The following is a 22560-nucleotide window of genomic DNA, read 5'->3' on the forward strand; positions in this document are numbered from 1 at the left end:
CTGTACCACCTTTCTGATGGCAGCAACGAGAAGAGAGCATGGCTTGCTTGATGATGGACGCGAGTTCAGGGGCTGATGTTGTTGCAACTTTGTTAGCTTTTGTGCGGGGAAGGGGGATTTGGGTGTCGATGTTCTTGTTTTTTTGTTGTGCAGGGGCACGGGTTTGGGGGCTGATGCTCTTGTTGCGTTTCATCCTAGGGAAGGGGGGTCTGGCAAGATTTATGATCATTTTGCTGTTTCTCTTTGAACTTGCTCCCATGATTTTTCTTTGTTTCGTGGCTATCTGGAGAAGAAGAACCTCTGTGTTGCATATTTCCTACACACTTTGATGATATTTGAACCTTTGACAAACTTCTATAGATCTGTGCTAGAGAGTACAGTAAATTGACTGGTTGCATCAAAGTTTTAGATGACATGCCAGATCTTCACAAACTTCTAAAAAAAAAAGTTCAAAGTAATTTTATTATCGAAGTACATACATAGTATGTCACTACATTCAAGCCTGAGATTAGTTTTCTTGCAGGCAAGGTCAGCAAGTCCAAGAATCATAATAGAATCAATGAAAGACTGCACAGATTCTCTTGTTCTTGGATTTACTGAGTTATACCCATAGGAAAACAGAGGTGCTGCAGTGCTTCCATTGTAATGGGACTTGCATGCTGGATCCTTTGAAATGATAACACTGAGGAATTTAAACATGCTGACCCTCTGCACCTCTGAACCCCCAAAGAGGACTGGCTCATGGACTTCCCTTTTCCTCCTCGTGAAGTCAATATTCAGCTTCTTTTTCTTGCTGACATTGAGTGAGAGGTTTTTACTGTGACACCACTCAGCCAGATGATTAATCTCCCTCCTATATGCTGATACATCACCACATTTGATAGTCACAACTATGAAGTGAATAGAGGAGGGGGCTAAGCGCGCAGCCGTGTGGTGCACCTGCACTGATGGTGATTGTGAAGGTGATGTTGCCGATCCAAACGGAGCTACAACTGGATGACCTACAGCTCATATGAGAGAAAGAGGAGGCTATAGGTGGGAGCTGCAGGGAGGCAGTCACACCTGAGGAGCAGGAGGCAAGTAGATGGGTGACTGTCAGGAGAGGGAAAGGGGGGAATAAAAAGCTGACTGCTCTGCAGGTGAAGAAATGTGCTCTGTGACCACTTGTGTTCCATTTTCCATCCACAGCCCTAACATGCACTGGTAGGTTAATTTAATGCCATAATTTACCTGTAATGTGGGAGGATGAGGTGGGAGCATTGAGTTGATCAGCATGTGGGAGAGAATAATTACTGAGAAATGAGAAGGGGGAAATGAGACTGACGGAAATGTTCTGAATGTTGACACATACTTGATGTACTGATTGGCCTCTTGTAATAAGAAATTCTAAGAGAAATAGGTATAAGAAATTGATTGGAGTATGATAAAGTACCAGGTGCATTTTAGGGGTTAAACTACAGCCAGAATGAGGCAGGGAGAAGTAGAGTACTGAACAGGATGAACAAGCAATGGCACTAAAATCATAGTGCTTTGAATTTAGGAGCCAGTCGCTCAAGGCAAGTCGATAAATTTGAAATGACAGGCGACCCGTTGATTTTGAGCCAGCTCGAGAACTGTTAAGAAAGTCGAACAAAATATGTAAATGGCCAGAATAATGGCAGACAAAACTTAATCAGGCCAAATGTTAAGTACCACATATAAGAATTAAAAATGGATAACACAAATGCTCTGAGTGCAGTTGTAGTAATTAAAGATGAAATTGAAAGAGATCTAGGTTATTAGACAATGCTCAGTATGAAGAGTAACAGTGAACATTATTTGTGTAGTTCAAAATCATGCAAGCAAAAAATATGGAATGCAAGTTAGAGGACGTTTTCTAAAAATTGTTTATTCTTTTGGTCAAACTACACTTTAACTGCCATGTCAGCTACTGTTCTCTGACACAGGCACTCAATTCAGTTCAGGAAAAGTTGCAAGGCTCATGTCTTATGTCAGAGGTCGGAGCTAATGAAAGCTCAGAGAAACATGACTTCTGAGTGATGATCTTAAAACGAAAGTGTGATAGTAAAAAGTAGGAGCACACTAAATAAGGGATCCTGCTGCAAACATAATTGGAGGAGAGGAAGGGGAAACAGCTGCAAACTAATAAAAGACAAATTCAGGATGGAAATTTGAAATTCTTAATTGAAAAATGGTCAACTTCAAGGCTGAGAGGATAAAGCAAAAATCAGACACGTATAAGGATAACCTATAAGTACTAGGTGCCTATGGTCAAATTAAAATATTTAATTATCACTATAGTTGAATCAAAGTCAAGTTTGTTGTCATATGCACAGATATAATGGAACAACTTATTTGCAGCAGCATCACAGGCACATAGCATCATATAAGCAGCATTCAGAAGGAAAACATAAATTGTACATAATTTTCATAGGGAAGAGCACAGTTGAAACCAAAAGAAATCAGAGTCCATTTTAGTGCAAAATGATCATAGTTTTGCTAAACTGTAGTGATTGTGGTTGTCCAATCTCAACCAAGAGAAAATCTGCAGATGCTGGAAATCTGAGCAACACACACAAAATGCTGGAGGAACTCAGCAGGCCAGGCAGCATCTATGGAAAAGAATACAGTTGATGTTTCGGGCTGAGACCCTTTGGCTTATTATGGTTGTGCTGGTTGGTCCATGAACTGAATGATTGAAGGGAAGTAGCTGTTTGTGTAAGAGCGTCAGGCGCGACTGCTTCCAAGATCAGTACAGTCAACAAAGATGTCTTAATGCATTTAAACGAATGATCACTGCTAAAAACTGACGGAAACAACACCGATTGTGGTCAGAAGAGTCCATGGAGGACACCTCGGAAGAAGTGCGGGCGCAGATCAGGATTACAATTGCGTTTAAGGAAACGGGGTTTTAAACTCCCTATACCGACTATCTTGCTGGTGAACATGCATTCTCTGGTGAATAAAATCGCTGATCTCAGGGCCAGAGTGTTGAATCAGAGGGGCATCAGGACTGCATGTGTCCTTTGTTTCACAGAATCTTGGTTAACCCCTTCCTTACCAGATGCAGTGATCCATAGAACCAGAGAACATTACAGCACTGAAACAGGCCTTTTGGCTCTTCTTGGCTGTGCCGAACCATTTTTCTGCCTAGTCCCACTGACCTGCTCCTGGACCATATCCCTCCAGACACCTCTCATCATCGTACCTGTCTAAGTTTTTCTTAAATGTTAAAAGTGAGCCCACATATACCACTTCATCTGGCAGCTCATTCCACACTCCCACCACTCTCTGTGTGAAGAAGCCCCCCCTAATGTTCACTTTAAACTTTTCCCCTTCACCCTTAACCCATGTCCTCTGGTTTTTTCTCCCCAGCCTCAGTGAAAAAAGCCTGCTTGCATTCACTCTGTCTGTACCCATCATAATTTTATATACCTCTATCAAGTCTCTCCTCATTCTTCTACGCTCCAGGGAATAAAGTCCTAACCTATTCAACCTTTCTCTGTAACTCAGTTTCTCAAGTCCCGGCAACATCCTTGTAAACCTTCTCTGCACTCTTTCAACCTTATCGATATCCTTCCTGTAATTCAGTGACCAAAACTGCACACAATACTCCAAATTTGGCTTCCAAATCCAGATCGATGGGTTTACTACACACAGTCAGGATAGATCTATGGAGTCCCTCAGAAGCAGAGGTGGAGGAGTATGCCTCATGATCGACTCTTCTTGCTGCACAAATATATCAGTGCTGTCCCAATTCTGCTCACCAGACCTGGAATATCTAGCAGTAAAGTGCCGTCCTTTTTACCTACCATGGGAGTTCTCTGGGATCATCTTGGTAGCAGTTAACATTCCACCTCAGTCTGGTGTCAGACTTTAGATGATCTGAGTAATGGGATCAACATACATGAAACAGCACACCCTAATGCCTTCACCATCGTTTTAGGAGATTTTAACCAGGCCAGTCTGAAAAAATCACTAAGCAACTGCCATCAACAGATCACATGCAATACCAGAGGAAACAACACACTGGACCATTGCTACACCACCATCAAGAATGTCTTCCGTGCTATTCCACGCCCTCACTTTGCAAAGTCTGATCACCTGGCTGTACTTTACTCCCTGAGTATAGGGAGAGACTGAAGACTGCAGCACCACAGTGAGGACCGAGAAGGTTTGGACAAGGGTAGCTCAAGAGCACCTACAGAACTGGACTAATCAGGGATTCATCTTTGAACCTGTATGAGTATGCTGCAGTTGTTACCAACTTCATTAAAACCTCTGTGGATGAGTGTCTGCCCACAAAGACGTACTGTACATTCCCAACCCAAACTCCGTGGATGAACTAGGAGGTACGTCAACTGCTGAAGGCTAGATCTGTGACATTCGAGTCTGGCAACCCAGGCCTGCACCAGAAAGCCAGGTATGATTTGCAGAGGGCTATTTCAAGGGCGAAGAGACAATTTCGAACGAGGCTGGAGACGATATTGGATTCATGGCAGCTCTGGCAGGGACTGCAAGATATTACTTCCTACAAAGCAAAACCCAGTAGTATGAATGGCAGCGAAGCTTCGCTGCCAGATGAACTCAACACCTTCTGTGCACACTTTGAAAAGGAGAACACAACTACAGCTCTGAAGATCCCCACTGCACCTGATGACCCTGTGATCTTCGTCTCAGATGCCGATGTTAAGACTATCTTTAAAGAGAGTGAGCTCTCTCAAGGCGGAAAATCCCCATAGAGTACGTGGTAAGGCTCTGAAAACCTGTGCCAACCAACTAGCAGGAATATTCAAGGACATTTTCAACCTTTCACTGCTATGGGCAGAAGTTCCCACTTCAAAAAGGCAACAATTATACCAGTGCCTAAGAAGAATAATGTGAGCTGCCTTAATGACTATTGCCTGGTAGCACTCACATCTACAGTGATGAAATGCTTTGAGAGGTTAGTCATGACTAGACTGAACTCCTGCCTCAGCAAGGAACTGGACCCATTGCAATTTGCCTATCGCCACAAGAGGTCAACGGCAGATGCAATCCTCCATGGCTCTCCACATGGCTTTAGATCACCTGGACAACACAGACACCTGTGTCAGGATGCTGTTCATTGACTATAGCTCAGCATTTAATACCATCATTCCTACAATCCTGACTGAGAAGTTACAGAGCCTAGGCCTCTGTAACTCCATCTGCAATTGCATCCTCTACTTCCTAACTGGAAGACCACAGTCTGTGCGGATTGGTGATAACATATCCTCTTCGCTGATGATAAACACTGGTGCACCTCAGGGGTGTGTGCTTAGCCCATTGCTCTACTCTCTGTATAGCATGACTATGTGGCTAGGCATAGCTCAAATACCATCTGTAAATTTGTTGATGATACAACCATTGTTGGTAGAATCTCAGGTGGTGACGAGAGGGTGTACAGGAGTGAGATATGCCAACTAGTGGAGTGGTGATGCAGCAACAACCTGGCACTCAATGGCAGTAAGACAAAAGAGCTGATCGTGGACTTCAGTAAGGGTAAGACAAAGGAACACATACCAATCCTCATAAAAGGATTTGAAGTGGAGAGAGTGAGCAGTTTCAAGTTCCTGAGTGTCAGGATCCCTGAGGATCTAGCCTGGTCTCAACATACTGATGTAGTTATTAAAAAGGCAAGACAGCGACTATATTAGGAGTTTGAAGTGATTTGGCATGTCAACAAATAGACTCAAAAACTTCTATAGTTGTACCGTGGAGAGCGTTCTGACAGGCTGCATCACTGTCTAGCATGGAGGGCTACTGCACATGACCAAAAGAAGCTGCAGAAGGTTGTAAATCTAGTCAGCTCCATCTTGGGTACTAGCCTACAAAGTACCCAGGACATCTTCAGGGAGTGGTGTCTCAGAAAGGCAGTGTCCATTATTAAGGACCTCCAGCACCCAGGGCATGCCCTTTTCTCACTGTTACCATCAGGTAGGAGGTACAGAAGCCTGAAGGCACACACTCAGCGATTCAGGAACAGTTTCTTCCCCTCTGCCATCTGATTCCTAAATTGACATTGAATCATGGATACTGCCTCTCTTTTTTTTTAACATACAGTATTTCTGTTTTTGCATGTTTTTTCAATCTATTCAATTATACGTAATTGATTTACTTTATTATTATTTTAAATTTTATTTTTTTCTCTCTCTGCTAGATTATGTATTACATTGAACTGCTGCTGCTAAGTTAGCAAATTTCACATCACACGCTGGTGATAATAAACCTGATTCTGATTCCGACCTCACTCTTTAATATCTTGTGTTCCATGGTAGCTGTGAGAAGATGGCTTGACATCTAATGTATCATCAAGTTTCAATAACTATGTTTATAGTTTTTCGGGCAACAATCAAGATGGATGGTGGAGAATCTTTGGTAAATGTCATCTTCTTGAGCCAGCACCTCCTTTTGATACTATAATTGTTGAGAATGGTTGTGTCCGTGACGCATTGGAAAGGATCCGCTACCTCTGTGCATTTGCATTGCTGCATCAGACTGTGACACAGCCAGTCAGGATACTTTCAATGGTACATTGACTACAGTTTGCAGAAATTCATATGTATGCCAAAGAATGTTACAAGCAGTTAAAGACTTTTTGAAACTCCCACAAGCAACTTTGTATTTGAGTGATGTTGGATGACAGAACCACCTGCCTCTTAATGGAAGGAATATCATGGGATATACCTGGCACATGACAGCAGGCAGGTTTTCGGTATAAGGTGATACTTCTGATAACACAACACACCAACAGTATTTGATGGTGTGACAATCCAGACTCTTAAATGCAAAAACATGTGAATCATTGACAGGAATCTGACCTACCATGTCATCGTCTTACAGCATGGAAACAGACACTTTAGCCCAACTTGCGCCTTCCAGCCAAATGTCCATCTAACTAGTCCCATTTACCTATATTTGGTTCATAATATGCTAAATCTTTCCTTATCTACAGTATGTACCATGTCAAGTACTTTTAAAATGTTAATGTGCCGACTGCATTTACTTTCTCTGGCAGTTAATTCCATTGATAGGCAATGCTTTGAATGAAAAGGTTGCCCCTGAAGTTCCTATTAAGTACCTCCTCTCACTTTAATGTTGCCCTCTGGGTTCTTGATTTCCAGCCATGGGAAAAAGACTATGCATTGTGCCTGTCTTTGTCCCTCATGGTTTTATACATTTCTGTTAAGGTCATTCGTCATTCTCCTAGCCTGTTCATACTTATCCCATGGCTTAGTCTTTTAAGTCCTAACAACATCTTCAAATCTTTTCTGTACTATTTACAGCTTAATGTCATCTTTCCTCTAGCATGGTGGTCGAAATGTTCCAAATGGAACCTCAGCACTGTTTTGTACAGCTGGAGCACTGGAAGCATTTAAATAGGAATAGAGTACTACTAAGATTACACAAAATATATGAAATAATCAGTCATTTAGATTACATCTGTTGGGATGAAGTGGAGTTCATGTTTCAAAACTTTTCTTATTTAAAGTTATTGTTCTGAAATATTAACTCTGTTTCTCTTTGCACAGCTGCTGCCTGATCTGTTGAAGACTTTTAGCATTTTCTGTTTTCACTTCTTATTCCCAGCATATGCATTATTTTGATTTGGAGTGGTGGAGTGCTGTGAATTGAGAGGGAAGCTGTCAGTTCGTAAAACATAATTGCTCTGGTAGATGTTAAAGAGAAACTAGACTGAGATTCCTCCCTCAGTAAACATTGCAAAAAAAAAGTAATATTCATGGGCATTTAAAGTCATTGGTGCTTTAGAAGACCCTGGCTTAAACCATACATGGGTTAACAGCCCATGGAGTAGTTTTATACTTGCATCAGGAAATGTGGCAGCCTCCATTAACCCAATGAGTATCAATGCTTCTGACTTGAGGGGAAAGTTTGCTGAGGGCTGTTGAGGCCATGATGTTGGTCTGGTACTGCATTAAGTTTGGAATTTTGTTTGGAACCCATATTCCTAGCTTGAACTTGAAATTTAATGAAGTGTCTTATGATGCTGCTTGGTCTGGGGGGTATGGTTTGTTTCCAGGTCATGAGGTCACTTTACAAGCATCATGTAGACTCTGGGCAAAGGATCACTGCCCTTTGATTGTAATCAGCAAGGCACTGGGATAATTTGCTGGTAGAAAGGGGTTGAGATGTTGCCTGGACTTTGGACAAAGAGCTGGTGAATTTGACTGGCAGAGAGGGACAAAAGAAAGAATCACTTTTGTGGTTAGGTTTTAAAATTTGGATCATTTGGGGAGCCCTCCATTGTTGTGTCCTGTAGGATACCTGACAGAATCTTGGGGGTGAATGGGTACCGAAGAAACTAAATGTCCTCCTATTTGGCTTGACCATAATTGAGTTCTGTTTTACTTTTGTAGTCAAGCAGACTTCTACTTTTCTAAAAGGGAATTCAGGAAGAATCTTTTGCACCAACTGAGTGAGTAGATTGTGGCACTTCCTGTCATACTTGTAGAGGCAAAATGTGTAGGTGCACTTTAAGGGGAACTTGGATGTAAATATGCAAGAGAAGGAAATAGAAGATTCACTGATCAAAGGAAAAGAAATGTGCAACAATTCTTCGTGTGAAATTATGCTTAAGGACTTCTCTGTGAGTTCTCATTTTGATTGAGCCAGTTTGCTCTTGTTCCATTGATTATCATATCAATGAACTACTTTTTTAAAACAGTTGCTCATTTTCAACACAGTTTTATTGCTCATTACCTTTCTAAATATAAGGGAATGTAAGCTATTTCAAAATCAGAATCAGGCTTAATATCACCGACATGTCGTGAAATTTGTTAACTTGGCAGCAGCAGTACCATGCAATACATGATAATACAGGGAAAAAATAAATCAATTACTGTAAGTATATATGTATATTAAGTAGTTAAATTTTAAAAAGAGCAAAAACAAATAATAAGAAAAGGTGGGTTAATGTTCATGGGTTCAACATCCATTTAGGAATCGCATGGCAGAGGGGAAGAAGCTGTTCCTGAATTGCTGAGTGTGTGTCTTCAAGCTTCTGTACCTCCTTCCTGACAGTAACAATGAGAAGAGGGCATGTCCTGGGTGGTGGGGATCCTTAATGATGGACGTTGCCTTTCCAAAGCACTGCTCCTTGAAGATGTCTTGGATACTGCGGAAGATAGTATCCAAGATGGAGCTGATTAATTTTACAACTTTCTGTAGCTTTTGATCCTGTGCAGTAGCCACCTCTTGCCCCGCCCCCCAGTAATACAGCCTGTCAGAATGCTCTCCACTGTACACATGTAAAGTTTTTGAGTGTTTTGGGTGACAAATCAAATCTCCTCAAACTCTGAATGAAATATAGTTGCTGCTTTGTCTTCTTTATTGCTGCATCGATATGTTGGGACCAGATTGGATCCTCAGAGATCTTGCTCACTCTTTCCACTTCTCATCCCATTGAGCATTGGTTCATGTTCCCTCGTCCTAACCTTTCTGAAGTCCACAATCTGCTGTTGGGTTGTAATGTTGAGTACGAGATTGTTCCTGCAACACCACTCAACTAGCTGGTATGTCTCGCTCCTGTACACTCTCTCGTCTCCATCTGAGATTTTGCCAACAATGGTTGCATCATCAGCAAATTTATAGAAGGCATTTTCAAAGAAACTGCCTTTATCAGCTTATCCATTAAGCCCTAAATCTGTCTAACATATTTGACATGTACTCTTAAAAGCATGCGATACAATGTCTGAAACAGAACATAGTAACTCTTAAAATTTTGTACTACTGAAGAATTCTTCCCTTTTGTTCTCCAATCTCTTGAGATAATCATTTTGTTACCTTTTCGCTTTCTTTTCATGTACCTTTCTTTTCATTGAAATCTCTGTGCTTCTCCACAGCTCTTTTCCTTGTATTGAGAAATTTTTCTATTTTTCTTTCTAGTGAGATTCTGTCCAAATACCATATTGAGCTACACCTGCCACATCCTTAACAACACATTGCCTCTGTTCCTTAGCCATTTGCATCTGTAGTGTGTCCCTGGGTTACAAATACTTGACTTCTGGACAACCATACATTATGAATGAGATCTCATGATATTATTAAATTCAAAAGACCGATGCATCCTTTGAATGGTAGAACTTGTCTCCTCTGTCATTTTCTCTCTCTATACTTCTAATGGTTGCTATTTCTTGTCGGTCCTAAGTACTTTTGATGTCCATTACAATATTGCAATGATACGGTTACTATTTTTAAATTCATTTATGGGATGTGGGTGTCGCCAGCGAAGCCAGCATTTATCGTTCATCCCTGGATGCCCTTGAGAAGGTGGTGATGAGTTGCCTTCTTGAATCGCTGCAGTCCCTGAGGTGTAGGTACACCCACAGTGCTGTTAAGGAGGGAATTCCATGATTTTGACCCAGCGACAATGAAGGAACGGCAATGAAATGATGTTGTGTATTTTTGAGCTTTTAGACAAAATTGTGTTAAGGATGCTCTCAAAATGGAATTTGTTCATTACCCAGGGGTGGCCTATACACACACATTGCACTTCCTAGCAAGCATTTGCAGCAAGGACAAATGGCTCCATTTTCAAGTACGTGTGTGTGTGTGTGTTTTTTTTTTTAAAAAGCTAACAGTTCTGTGCAGGTGCCCAGGAAACGCCCTTTGTCACCCAATAGTAACAGGGACATCTAGGAGCAGACAGGTAGACAGAATCTGGAAAGGTATAATAATAACAACAGAGTTGTCATGATGGGAGATTTTAATTTCCCAAATATTGATTGGCATCTCCCTCGAGCAAGGGGTTCAGATGAGGTGGAGTTTGTTAGGTGTGTTCAGGAAGGTTTTCTGACACAATATGTGGATAAGCCTACAAGAGCAAAGGCTGTACTTGATCTGGTATTGGGAAATGAGCCTGGTTAGGTGTCAGATCTGTCAGTGGGAAAACATTTTGGAGATAGTGATCACAATTCTACCTCCTTTACCATAGCATTGGAGAGGGATAAGAACAGACAAGTTAGAAATTATGAGGCAGGAACTTGGAAGTAAGGGGGAATATGAGGCTATCAGGCAGGAAGTTGTAAGCATAAAGTGGTAACAGATGTTCTCAGAGAAATGTATGGAAGGAATGTGGCAAATGTTCAGGGAATATTTGCGTAGAGTTTTGCATAGGTGCATTCCAATGAGATGGAAAGGATGGTAGGGTACAGGAACCGTGGTATACAAAGGCTGTTTTAAATCTAGTCAGGAAGAAAAGCAGAGCTAATGAAAGGTAAAAAAAATAAGTAATGATAGAGATCTGGAAGATTATATGGCTAGCAGGAAGGAGCTTAAGAATGAAATAAGGAGAACCATTTGGGGCCATGAGAAGGCCTTGGCAGACAGGATCAAGGAAAGCCCCAGGACATTAATGGTAAGACTTTTGGCAGTGTGGAGGGATCTTTGGGTCCTAGTCTATAGGACGCTCAAAGCTGCTGCGCAGGTCTGTGGTTAAGAAAGCATGCGGTGCATTGACCTTCATCAATCATGGGATTGAGTTTAGGAGCCGAGAGATAATGTTGCAGCTATATAGGACCCTGGTCAGACCCCACTTGGAGTACTGTGCTCAATTCTGGTCGCTTCACTATAGGAAGGATGTGGAAACCATAGAAAGGGTGCAGAGGAGATTTATAAGGATGTTGCCTAGATTGGGGAGCATGCCTTATGAGAATAGGTTGAGTGAACTCGGCCTTTTCTTTTGGAGTGACGGAGGATGAGAGGTGACTTGATAGAGGTGTACAAATGATGAGGGGCATTGATCATGTGGATAGTCAGAAGCTTTTTCCCAGGGCTGAAATGGCTAGCATGAGAGGGCGTGGTTTTAAGGTGCTTGGAAGTAGGTACAGAGGAGATGTTAGGGGTAAGTTTTTTTTGCGCTGAGAGTGGTGAGTGCGTGGAATGGGCTGCCAGCGACGGTGGTGGAGGCGGATACGATAAGGTCTTTTAAGAGACTCCTGGACAGGAACATGGAGCTTAGAAAAATAGAGGGCTATGGGTAACCCTAGGTAATTTCTAAGGTAAGGGCATGTTCGGCACAGCTTTGTGGGCCGAAGGGCCTGTATTGTGCTGTAGCTTTTCTATGTTTCTAAATCATACCAATTGGAATGCTTCCTCATTTTTTCTAGTTTTTGCCCAAACAATTATCAACATAGTTATTGAAATATAGTGAGACATTAGACCGTTTATAAAAATGTGTACTATTTAGTTTCACTCATTCCTTGACCTAGAAACTAGACAACCAATGTGCTTGAAGCTGGCCCTCTCTTAATGAATTGAGGTCTTGATGGTCCCTTGTATTTCCTTTAGGGTTGCTAAAACAGATTTTGTAGTGATATGGTTAATGCCCTGCCCACCACTGAGGGGATCAACATGATCTCCCAGAAATTTCAAACAAGACTCTGTTGATGTTATCTTATCATACATAAGTAACGAGAGATTGTACCCGCTGAGCTTTTTTGAGCTGTGCCCCAGATGGATAGTGGACCTGATCCAAATGATGACTGGACAAGTGCAGCAATATTATCTGTGATATCATTACAGGCATGGTATTAAAATTTGCTGGGGTGAATAGATTAAAATGTATGAGGAATGGTGTTTTAAGAGAGGAGAGAAAATTCATTTGGTAGCATCCAGGATTGTTTTGTAGAAATGTGAATAAAATTGCAGTAGTTAATGGAACTGAGGTAGTCTGGTGAGAGAGGTCACCAGAAATGTACATTTGACATTTCATCTATTTAACTTCTTGATACAAATTGGGGAATATTCTATAAAGAAGGCAAGACAGCAGCTACATTTCATCAGGAGTTTGAGTAGATTTGGTTTGTCACCAAGAGCAAACTTCTACGGATATACTGTGGAGAGCATTCTGACTGGCTGCATCAACATCCGGCTATTGCACAGGATCAAAGTAAGCTGTAAAGAGTTGTAAAATTAGTCAGCTCCATTGCGGGCACTAGCCTCCATAGTATCTAAGACATCTTCAAAGAGCGATACCTCATTAAAGTGGCTTCCAGCATCAAGGACATCACCGCCAAGGAAAAGCCCTCTTTTCGTTGTTGCCATCAGGAAGGAGGTACAGAATCCTGAAGGCATGCACCCAATGATTGAGGAACAGCTTCTTTCCCTCTGCCATCTGATTTCTAAAAGGACATGGAACCCATGAACCCTCACTACTTTTTTTAAAATTTCTTTTTTTTGCGCTACCTATCTTAATTTAACTACTTAATATACATATACTTTAATTCAGATTATTTTGTTTATTTATTATGTATTGCACTGTACTGCTGCTGCAAAGTTAACAAATTTCACAACATATGCCGGTGATCTTCAACCTCGTTCTGATTCTGATCCAGGTATGACTGAACAGGTTTCCATTTATAGGCACAATTTCCTGGAGTTTTTGCAAATATATGCACAGAGTATCACAAGAGATTCCTGGGTTGATTTGTATATGATTTGTGGTATTCTTCCAAAAGGAATAACCTTATGTGTCTGTTTCGTTATCTGGAAGTCTTGGGTGCTTGTACAAGTGAGGAAACACAAATCCTTCTGGTGCGGTTCCAGAGTGAGTTGTTATCCTTTATTGCTGAATACCTGCTACATGAAGAAGACAGCAATTCACTTTTTCCCTCTAATATGCAAAACACTATTTATCATGTTGTATTACAATTTCATTTAAAGTCCAGTAATATATAACTTTGACTGTATACAGTGGGGGACAAAAGTCCTTCTGCATCTTTGCAATTGAAAGTTTGACTTTTGAATGAATTTGGTTAGTTGATTATCTTGTACAGCTGACCTCAAATTAACTTTTTTCCTGTTCACATTGTATCTCTGTGTCATCAATAAGAATGCTAGTAACTGCTTCTTCAGCTAATCACTGATATCTAATTCCTTTGTTACCATAAGTCTTGGCTGTGCTGTCCTTGTCAACCACCCATCTATCACACCACATTAACATTTGCTAAACCATGCTGCTTGTTCTCTCATGTACGTAAAGTCCTGTTTGCCTGCATTCTTGACTTTGCTGACCAGTGTGATGAGAAATTTCATAGCTAATTGGGTACCATGTTTTCAATTCCAATTGTGTGGGTTTGCTCTTCTGGTCTTCCTTCTTTCTGAGCTTCCCTTAGCAGAGTACAGCATAGGAATGGGCACTGTAGCCTACAATGTCTGATGGCCATGGTGCCAATTTGCACATCTACCTGCATGTGGTCTACATCATTCTAAACTCTCCCTCCAACTCTGCTCATCCTCTATTCTTATTCCTCCACACAGACCGCTGCTTTCTGTCTTGGTCCTGAAGTTGGAATTCTGCTCCTAAGCTCTATCCATTTTTTCTTTCTCATTTTTGCTAAAATCATCTTATAAAATTTACCAAAGCAAAGAAAATCCTGGGTCAGGCAGCATCTGTGGAGGGAACTGGACAATCAATGTTTCAAAAATGTCAACTGTCCATTTCTCTCTACAGATGCTGCTTGACTGGCTGATTTCCTCCAGCATTTTATTTCTTGCCTCAGATTCTAGCAGTCTCTTGTGTCTCTATAAAATCTACAGTTTTAAGCAAGCTTTCGATTGTGTGCCCCAGTTATGTGTCTGTCTATAGGTCAAATTTTGTTTTAATGATCTTGGAATGTTTTACTGCGTTAATATGCTATGTAACTGTAAGAAGTTGTCATTTATTGTTGTAATTGTAACTTACAGAGTGCTGTGACCTGCTTGTCATAGATAAGAGTAAACACAGTAGCCGCTTGCCTTCACTGGTGTTGAGGGGTGAGCTAGCAGTCCAGTGATTATAGCTCTTGCTTGAGAGCACTCTCACAGCACAACTGTGCATTCAGCTGTGTAGGTGCTCATTGTCTTTGGCAAGATGTGGAGTCATCATTAGCACTCCAGCTTATTTTTCCACAGGGCATGAGTTGAGCAGGGAGAACCAATATGCAGCATGAAGTAATTTGTGCAATATATGGTGAGAATACAGACATGGGTCAGTAATGACCCTGCATGTAATCCAATATCTGAATACATGTCATCTATTTATTTATAATTTCCTTTGCACAATTTACATTTTCTTGTTTGAATTGCTGATACTTCTTCACACTTTAAGTTTATCATTACTTGTACTTAGCAATACAAAAATTAGAACAATGCATTTTATTAAGCGGTACAAAAATATGTAGAATATATCTAAAGTATTCATTATTGGTGTAGTACTCTTTCCTTAAACTGATAAAAGCTCTTGTCTTCCTAAATTGAAAATGTATAATAAGAAATATGAATTATTTAAAAAGTTTTCTTCATAAAAAATTCAGAGTTGCCTCTAGACCAGCAGGAGAAATAGTTTCTCTATCAGCAGGTTGTTGTCTGAAAGCCATCTGATTAAAGTAATAGTGAGATAATAGATTATGTTATTAGCCATGGCTGTTTCTTTTCCTACCAAACTTGTCTCCCCTCAGCACCTCCCCTGCTGTGGATTATCAATCTCTATATTGCTCTCTTGAATATCGACTCTTTTTAGATTACACAGTGCCATTGAGAGAGGGGAGTGACTGGACTTACTTACAATACAGCTGGCTATACATGCTAAGCCAAGCATCTGCATATATGCTTTCTATGTCAAATTATGTCTTTACACCTAGGCCAGGCTGACTCTTTATGAATAAATGCAATAAAAGGCTTTATACTTTATCCAGAGCCAGGCTTACCCAATCCAAGCAAAGGATAATCTGACTGTATGTGTTGGGTATCAAAACAAAAATGAAGTCCTTATGTTTGACTTGGTTCTGATTTGGCTATTGTCCAGTTTGGTTTAGATAGGCCATGGATGGATTTGGTTTCCATGATTGAATGGCAGAGCAGACTTGATGGGCTGAATGGCCTACTTCTGTTCCTATACTTTATGGTTGAGTTCAGATTGCCGTGGTTCTCTCAGACTGGTTGAATTAGCCCTGGTTTGGTTGTGTTTACATTGGAGGTTTAGGTTTAGACCCAGGCAGATCTCTAATGTACCAGGGTTCAGCAGAGTTCTGCTTTGTGTGACTCTGCCCTTAAGTTCATGGTGATAAATGTGCTTCTATTGTTGCGTTAATAGGAGCATGCCCTTTTTGGATGCTTTTTCCCTTCTTGTGTCTGAACTCCTGCCCTAACTGTGGCTGCATTCTTGCCTCTGTCCCAACTCAAATCTTGGCTATGTTTCAGAGACAGAAGGCGCCCAAAGAACTCAGCAAATGAAGAGAAACCAATTAAACCAGGCAGCCATTGATTGCTATTTTCAGTTCAGCTTCTGAAACCGTCACCTCCCCACTCTCCCATCCTGTCCTTTACCTACATCTCTTGCCTCATCTTTTTACTACTATTGTCCCTCAACTGCTACAGACTTTTTCAGTTAGGAAGTTCTTATTTAAATACCTGTGTCTCACCTCTTCTGAATCTTGCCTTTTCAACTAAGCATAACTTCCTAAATCTGTGTTATGTTAGCTGGTTAAATATTGCTGATAGTTCCCAACACCTAATCTGCTGGAGGTGCCTTTCCGAAAGAGCAGAATATCTATACTCAGTGTCCTAGGACTAATATCTGCTTCTTGATCAAAATTACCAAATCCAGTATTGCATTGCTGTTAGATAGATAGATACTTTATTCATCCCCATGGGGAAATTCAACATTTTTTCCAATGTCCCGTACACTTATTGTAGCAAAACTAATTACATACAATACTTAACTCAGTAAAAATATGATATGCATCTAAAATCACCCTCTCAAAAAGCATTAATAATAGCTTTTTAAAAAGTTCTTAAGTAGTTTACTTAAATACATTGAGTCCTAACCCCGGCACTTTAACATATCTTACTCCTGGCGGTTGAATTGTAAAGCCGAATGGCATTGGGGAGTATTGATCTCTTCATCCTGTCTGAGGAGCATTACTGCTTCTTTGGCTGTAAGGTGTTTTGAGGACATCCTGAGGTTGGTAAAGTAGTTGTAAAAATGCAAGTTGTTCTCTTTTAACTTGTTGAATATACCCATGCAAGTTGATCTGATGTTTGGGAAGATAATTGGTGCAAAACATCATGCATATGATGCCATTGCACCACTTACTTTTAAATGAAAAGGAGATGGGTTAAAAAACCTGGTACAGCTCTCTGACATAATTTTGTACCAAGCTTTACTATCAGCCTTTCATCATAATTCTAATTCTAATCATAAGGTTTACCAGCAGTTTGTTGAGACTGTGAGAAGTGTGGTGGTGGAAAATAATAACTCCACATCCAGATAGCTCTATCACTCTTCATTCATCTCGGGTCATCTTGCACTTTTCCTTGATTTTTTTTTTATTTCTGTTATGTGTATCCTATGTAATATTTTTCTTGGGTGTGTGTCAAAATCCGGTTTTGAAACCTTTGAATTTAGTTGATGACTATTTGTTATGATCTATAATTTACAATGGACAATTGGGGAAGATTTGTACATGAAGCCTTTAAATGGAAAGGAACAAGGTTGCACCCTGGGGTGATGGTGGTGCTAGGGACGATGACTAGTTTAATTGTATTCCACAGAACAAGTGGAATTAAAGAATAGTCCTTATTTGTTTAATAATCAATTAGTAAACACTAAACAGCTCAATGAAGTGTATGAACTGTCTTGTACAATGACAGTTGTAATAACCTACCTTTCATCAAAATGTTTAGCACCATTTTGTTTTCTCAAACACAAGATAATTGGACATCTAAAAATCACTTAAAATTACTAAAACAATTGTGAGCATTTCTATCTGGGTAATTAGTACTGTCATTAGTAAAATGTAATTGTATGCTGTTTATTTCTATCTATAATAGGTTTTGTAAACACTTTTATATACAGTAGAATGGGTGTGCAATCAATGTAGGGGTGTGCACGTGTGCTGAGATGTCTAGTTTTTAAAGATACATCATCCATTTCTGATAGGAGGCTAGCATTATTTATAGTGCTTGGAAGTAAACAGACACCTTTTCATAATGCTGTGAAAACTAGCAATTTAGCATGTTTTCCACAGTGTAATGTAATCTTGAGGATTTTTTGATAAGCATTGTTTGGAATCATTTTCATTTTGTGTGACACAAATTTAAACTCTTGTAGAATTAAACAGGTATTCAGAAAACTCAATTTTGACATTTCAACCTAATTTCCAATTATCTATACCATAGTTTAGTTAGGTTGGTACATGGTATTGAAAAAGTTAATTATGAATTTCTCAAACAAGCAATGAGAGCAATGCTCAAGTCAATTTTTTTTAAATGTCCGTGGGCAAAACTCATGATAACACATTTGTCACTTGGTTCACACAAGGAAGAAGCTGAGGAGTGAGATAGATCAGCCATGATCATACAAAATGATGAGCCAGATTTGAGGAGCCAATTGGCCAACTCCTGTTCCTATTTTCTTGTGCTCCTGTACAAAAGGCAATAGAAAGAAGGTTGACTAGAGAGAAAGAGGTTTTAAGGAGCACCTCAAAGAACGGGAGATGATTAGGCACAGGGGAATTGAGGAGGGATGTCCTGTTTTGGGGACCTGACAACTGAATACATTGCTGACATTATTGGAGTGACAGGGATCTGATGTTTAGAACTGGTGGGGTACAGGAAACAGAGGATTGTAGGGCTGGAAGAAGACACGAGGGATTTGAAAACAAGGAAGATAATTTTCAAATTGAATCATTTCTGTATAAGGGATCTTGGATATTGAAGAAGGGAGAAAAATAAAGGAATGTTTGTTTATATTCCTTTTTGAGAGTGAATTTCTTCAGAAGTTTGAGTGATAAGATTTTAATTGCCTGCATTTAAGTCTTTGTGTAGGAGGCTGGAAATAATTCACAGGTGCTCTGTTCATTTATGATGAACCACATATCCACAACATCACCCAAAAACTACTGACATCCACTGTAATGTTTATCATGCTTTTGTTTCAGAAACCCTCATTTGTGCTTTTGTACGTTCAAACTTGATTGGTCCAAATAACTACCGGTCAGCTTTTGTTTTTACTTAAGGTCATCCAAAATTCTGCTCACCTGTGTGCTAACATGAACTGTGTCACACCCAACCATGAGAATTTGCTGGTCTACTTGGACTCCCAGTTAAACAATGCCTCAGTTTTAGAGCAAACACGAGGAAATCTGCAGATGCTGGAAACTCAAACAACAACGCACGCAAAATGCTGGTGGAACACAGCAGGCCAGGCAGCATCTATAGGGAGAAGCGCTGTCGACGTTTCGGGCCGAGACCCTTCGTCAGGACTAACCGAAAGGAAAGATAGTAAGAGATTTGAAAGTAGTGGGGGGAGGGGGAAATGCGAAATGATAGGAGAAGACCGGAGAGGGTGGGATGAAGCTAAGAGCTGGAAAGGTGATTGGAGAAAGTGATACAGAGCCAGAGAAGGGAAAGGATCATGGGACAGGAGGCCTCAGGAGAAAGAAGGTGGGGGCGGGAAGCACCAGAGGGAGATGGAGAACAGGCAAACAACTAAATATGTCAGGGATGGAGTAAGAAGGGGAGGAGGGGCATTAATGGAAGTTAGAGAAGTCAATGTTCATGCCATCAGGTTGGAGGCTACCCAGCCGGTATATAAGGTGTTGTTCCTCCAACCTGATTTTGGATTGCAGGGATCGCTCCCTACGCGACTCCCTTGTCCACTCGTTCCCCCCCCCCCCCCATCCCTTCCCACCGATCTCCCTCCTGGCACTTATCCTTGTAGACGGAACAAGTGCTACACCTGCCCTTACACTCCCTCCCTCACCACCATTCAAGGCCCCAGACAGTCCTTCCAGGTGAGGCGACACTTCACCTGTGAGTCGGCTGGTGTGGTATACTGCGTCCGGTGTTCCCGGTGTGGTCTTTTATATATTGATGAGACCCGACGCAGACTGGGAGACCGTTTCGCTGAACACCTATGCTCGGTCCGCCAGAGAAAGCAGGATCTCCCAGTGGCCACACATTTTAATTCCACATCCCATTCCCATTCTGATATGTCTATCCATGGCCTCCTCTATTGTCAAAATGAATCCAAACTCAGGTTGGAGGAACAACACCTTATATACCGGCTGGGTAGCCTCCAACCTGATGGCATGAACATTGACTTCTCTAACTTCCGTTAATGCCCCTCCTCCCCTTCTTACCCCATCCCTGACATATTTAGTTGTTTGCCTGTTCTCCATCTCCCTCTGGTGCTTCTCTTCTCCCCCCCCCCCCCCCTTCTTTCTCCTGAGGCCTCCCATCCCATGATCCTTTCCCTTCTCCAGCTCTGTATCACTTTCACCAATCACCTTTCCAGCTCTTAGCTTCATCCCACCTCCTCCGATCTTCTCCTATCATTTCGCATTTCCCCCTCCCCCCACTACTTTCAAATCGCTTACTATCTTTCCTTTCAGTTAGTCCTGATGAAGGGTCTTGGCCCGAAACGTCGACAGCGCTTCTCCCTATAGATGCTGCCTGGTCTGCTGCGTTCCACCAGCATTTTGTGTGTGTTGTTGCCTCAGTTTTAGAGTTCTGCCTATTGTTGTCAAAGTCTCTAGGTGATCCCCTACCTAATATCCCCAGTTTGCTTTTCTGTAATTCTCTCAAGTATTTACTCTTCAAATTCAGATTTCTTAATCTTCCTTAATTTCAATCACTTGACTATTGATTGGTCTTCTTTACTTTGGTTGGCATTTCTATAAGCTGTAGCATTCTCTTCCTACTGGCTTTTGCAATTTTAAGACTTCCAATTTCAAGCAGTTTGACCAAACCCGTGGTTGTATACTGCAACATATTCCAGTGTGACTTAAGGCCAAATTTTGGTTGATAATTGTGCTGAGATATCTTGTTACATTAAAGTAAGTTTTTATTCCAAGTCAAGTAAACCACCTGATTGGTTAATATCCCAACACATCTCACTTGTTTGTGCATTAGTTTGCCTTCATGTGTAAGATGCCAGAATTCATTGCACATAATGAGGGTTTTGTTGTAGTATAACCAAATTCCAGGTGATAAAGCCATTCTTAGGGCTGTTGACCAGTGACTGGTAATACTAAACTGGAGAAAAATGTGCATGTGATTCTCAAATTTGTCATTTGCTGAGATCTTGTCTTAAAGGATCAAAATGTGCATGCTTTTAAAGTAATGGGCTGCAGAGGAATATTCATCATAACATGGTGAAAGAATGAGATCTCTCCTCCTGTTATGTGCTTATTTAAGAAAGACCCCTTGGTTTCCAAAAATTCATTCATGGAATGTGAATTTTGTTGTGATGACCTACATTTATTCAGGTTATATTGTTAGAAGTAGGATCAAGGTTCATGTTTTCTTTGTTGTCCCAGTAAGATCTCTCAAAATAAGTTAACCTGAGTAAACATAGGGCATCCTACATATGTTTTAACATTAGATCCAAGGAAGAAGAACTCACACTTTCAACACACTTTCTCAATAAGACCATTTAAGTCTATATTGATTGCACTAGTGTGGATTCTCAACTGAAGTCAGGAATCATAATAGCAATTACTTTTCTGCCAGAGTCAGCTTGAGATTTTATATTTTAATATTATCACTAAAACAAAATCTTCAGCATGTGCCTCTTACAATATCCTTTGTGAATTTAGATTCTTGGATCACACCCCTCTCTTCATCCTTCAGATGTTATGAAAGGCATTTGCAGCCCAGAAGTAGCCCAATGTAGTGTGTGGCCTTGAAAATGCTGGAGGAACTCAGCAGGTCAGGCAATATCTGCGGTGTGAAATAATCAGTCAATGTTTTGGGCCAAGATCCTTCATCAGGACTGGAGCCCAAGCCAGAATAAAAAGGTGGGGGAGAGAGAGGAGCACAGTCTGGCAGGTGATTCTTGAATTCAGGTGAGGGGTAAAGTAGGGGAAGGGGTATGAAAGGAAATGGATTGGAGAAGCTCGGAGGTAATAAGTGGAAGGAGTAAAGGGCTGAAGAAGAAGAAGAAATCAGAGGAAAAGACAGTAGACCTCCGAATAAAGGGAAGGAGGTGGCGATCCAGAGGGAGTTGCTCATTCCATTAGGTTGGAGACTACCCAGACGGAATATGAGCTGTTGCTCTTCCAACCTGCATGGCAATGGAGGAGGCCATGGACAGATATGTTGGTATGGGAATGGGAAGTGGATTTGAAGTGGGTGGCCACTGAGAGATCCTGGCTGTTGAAGGCTGATGGAGAGAAGGCACCATCAACGTTGGGTCTCACTGATGCCGAGGAGGCCACAGCAGGAACATTGGATACAATGAATGACCCTGACCAACTTGCTGGTGAAGTGCTGCATCTCCCTCTCCAGCGGTTTGTGTTGTTCTAGGTTACCAGCATCTACATAATCTCGTGACTCTCAGCAACTTTGTCCTTTAGTTTTGAACAGGTGGAATTGCTTTATTTTTCTGTATCAGTTTTCTTCTCAATGTCCTGTGCTATTTTCTGCATTTTCAGTTATGGAAAGGCCACTAGGAAAGGAAAAAAAGATTAGCTTTATTTGTCACGTGTACATTGAAAAATATAGTGAAATATGTCATTTGTGTCAAAGCAAACT

The 22560-nt window shown here is 41.0% G+C and overlaps 1 protein-coding gene across 2 annotated transcripts in view; it reads left to right on the plus strand.

The window, feature by feature from the left end:
- The window catches only part of znf407 (zinc finger protein 407), a 464904-nt gene that overhangs the window by 54745 nt on the left and 387599 nt on the right, over positions 1–22560 (plus strand). The window lies entirely within an intron of this gene.

The sequence above is a fragment of the Hemitrygon akajei genome, chromosome 1 (assembly GCF_048418815.1).
Source record: "Hemitrygon akajei chromosome 1, sHemAka1.3, whole genome shotgun sequence".
Lineage (NCBI taxonomy): Eukaryota > Metazoa > Chordata > Chondrichthyes > Myliobatiformes > Dasyatidae > Hemitrygon > Hemitrygon akajei.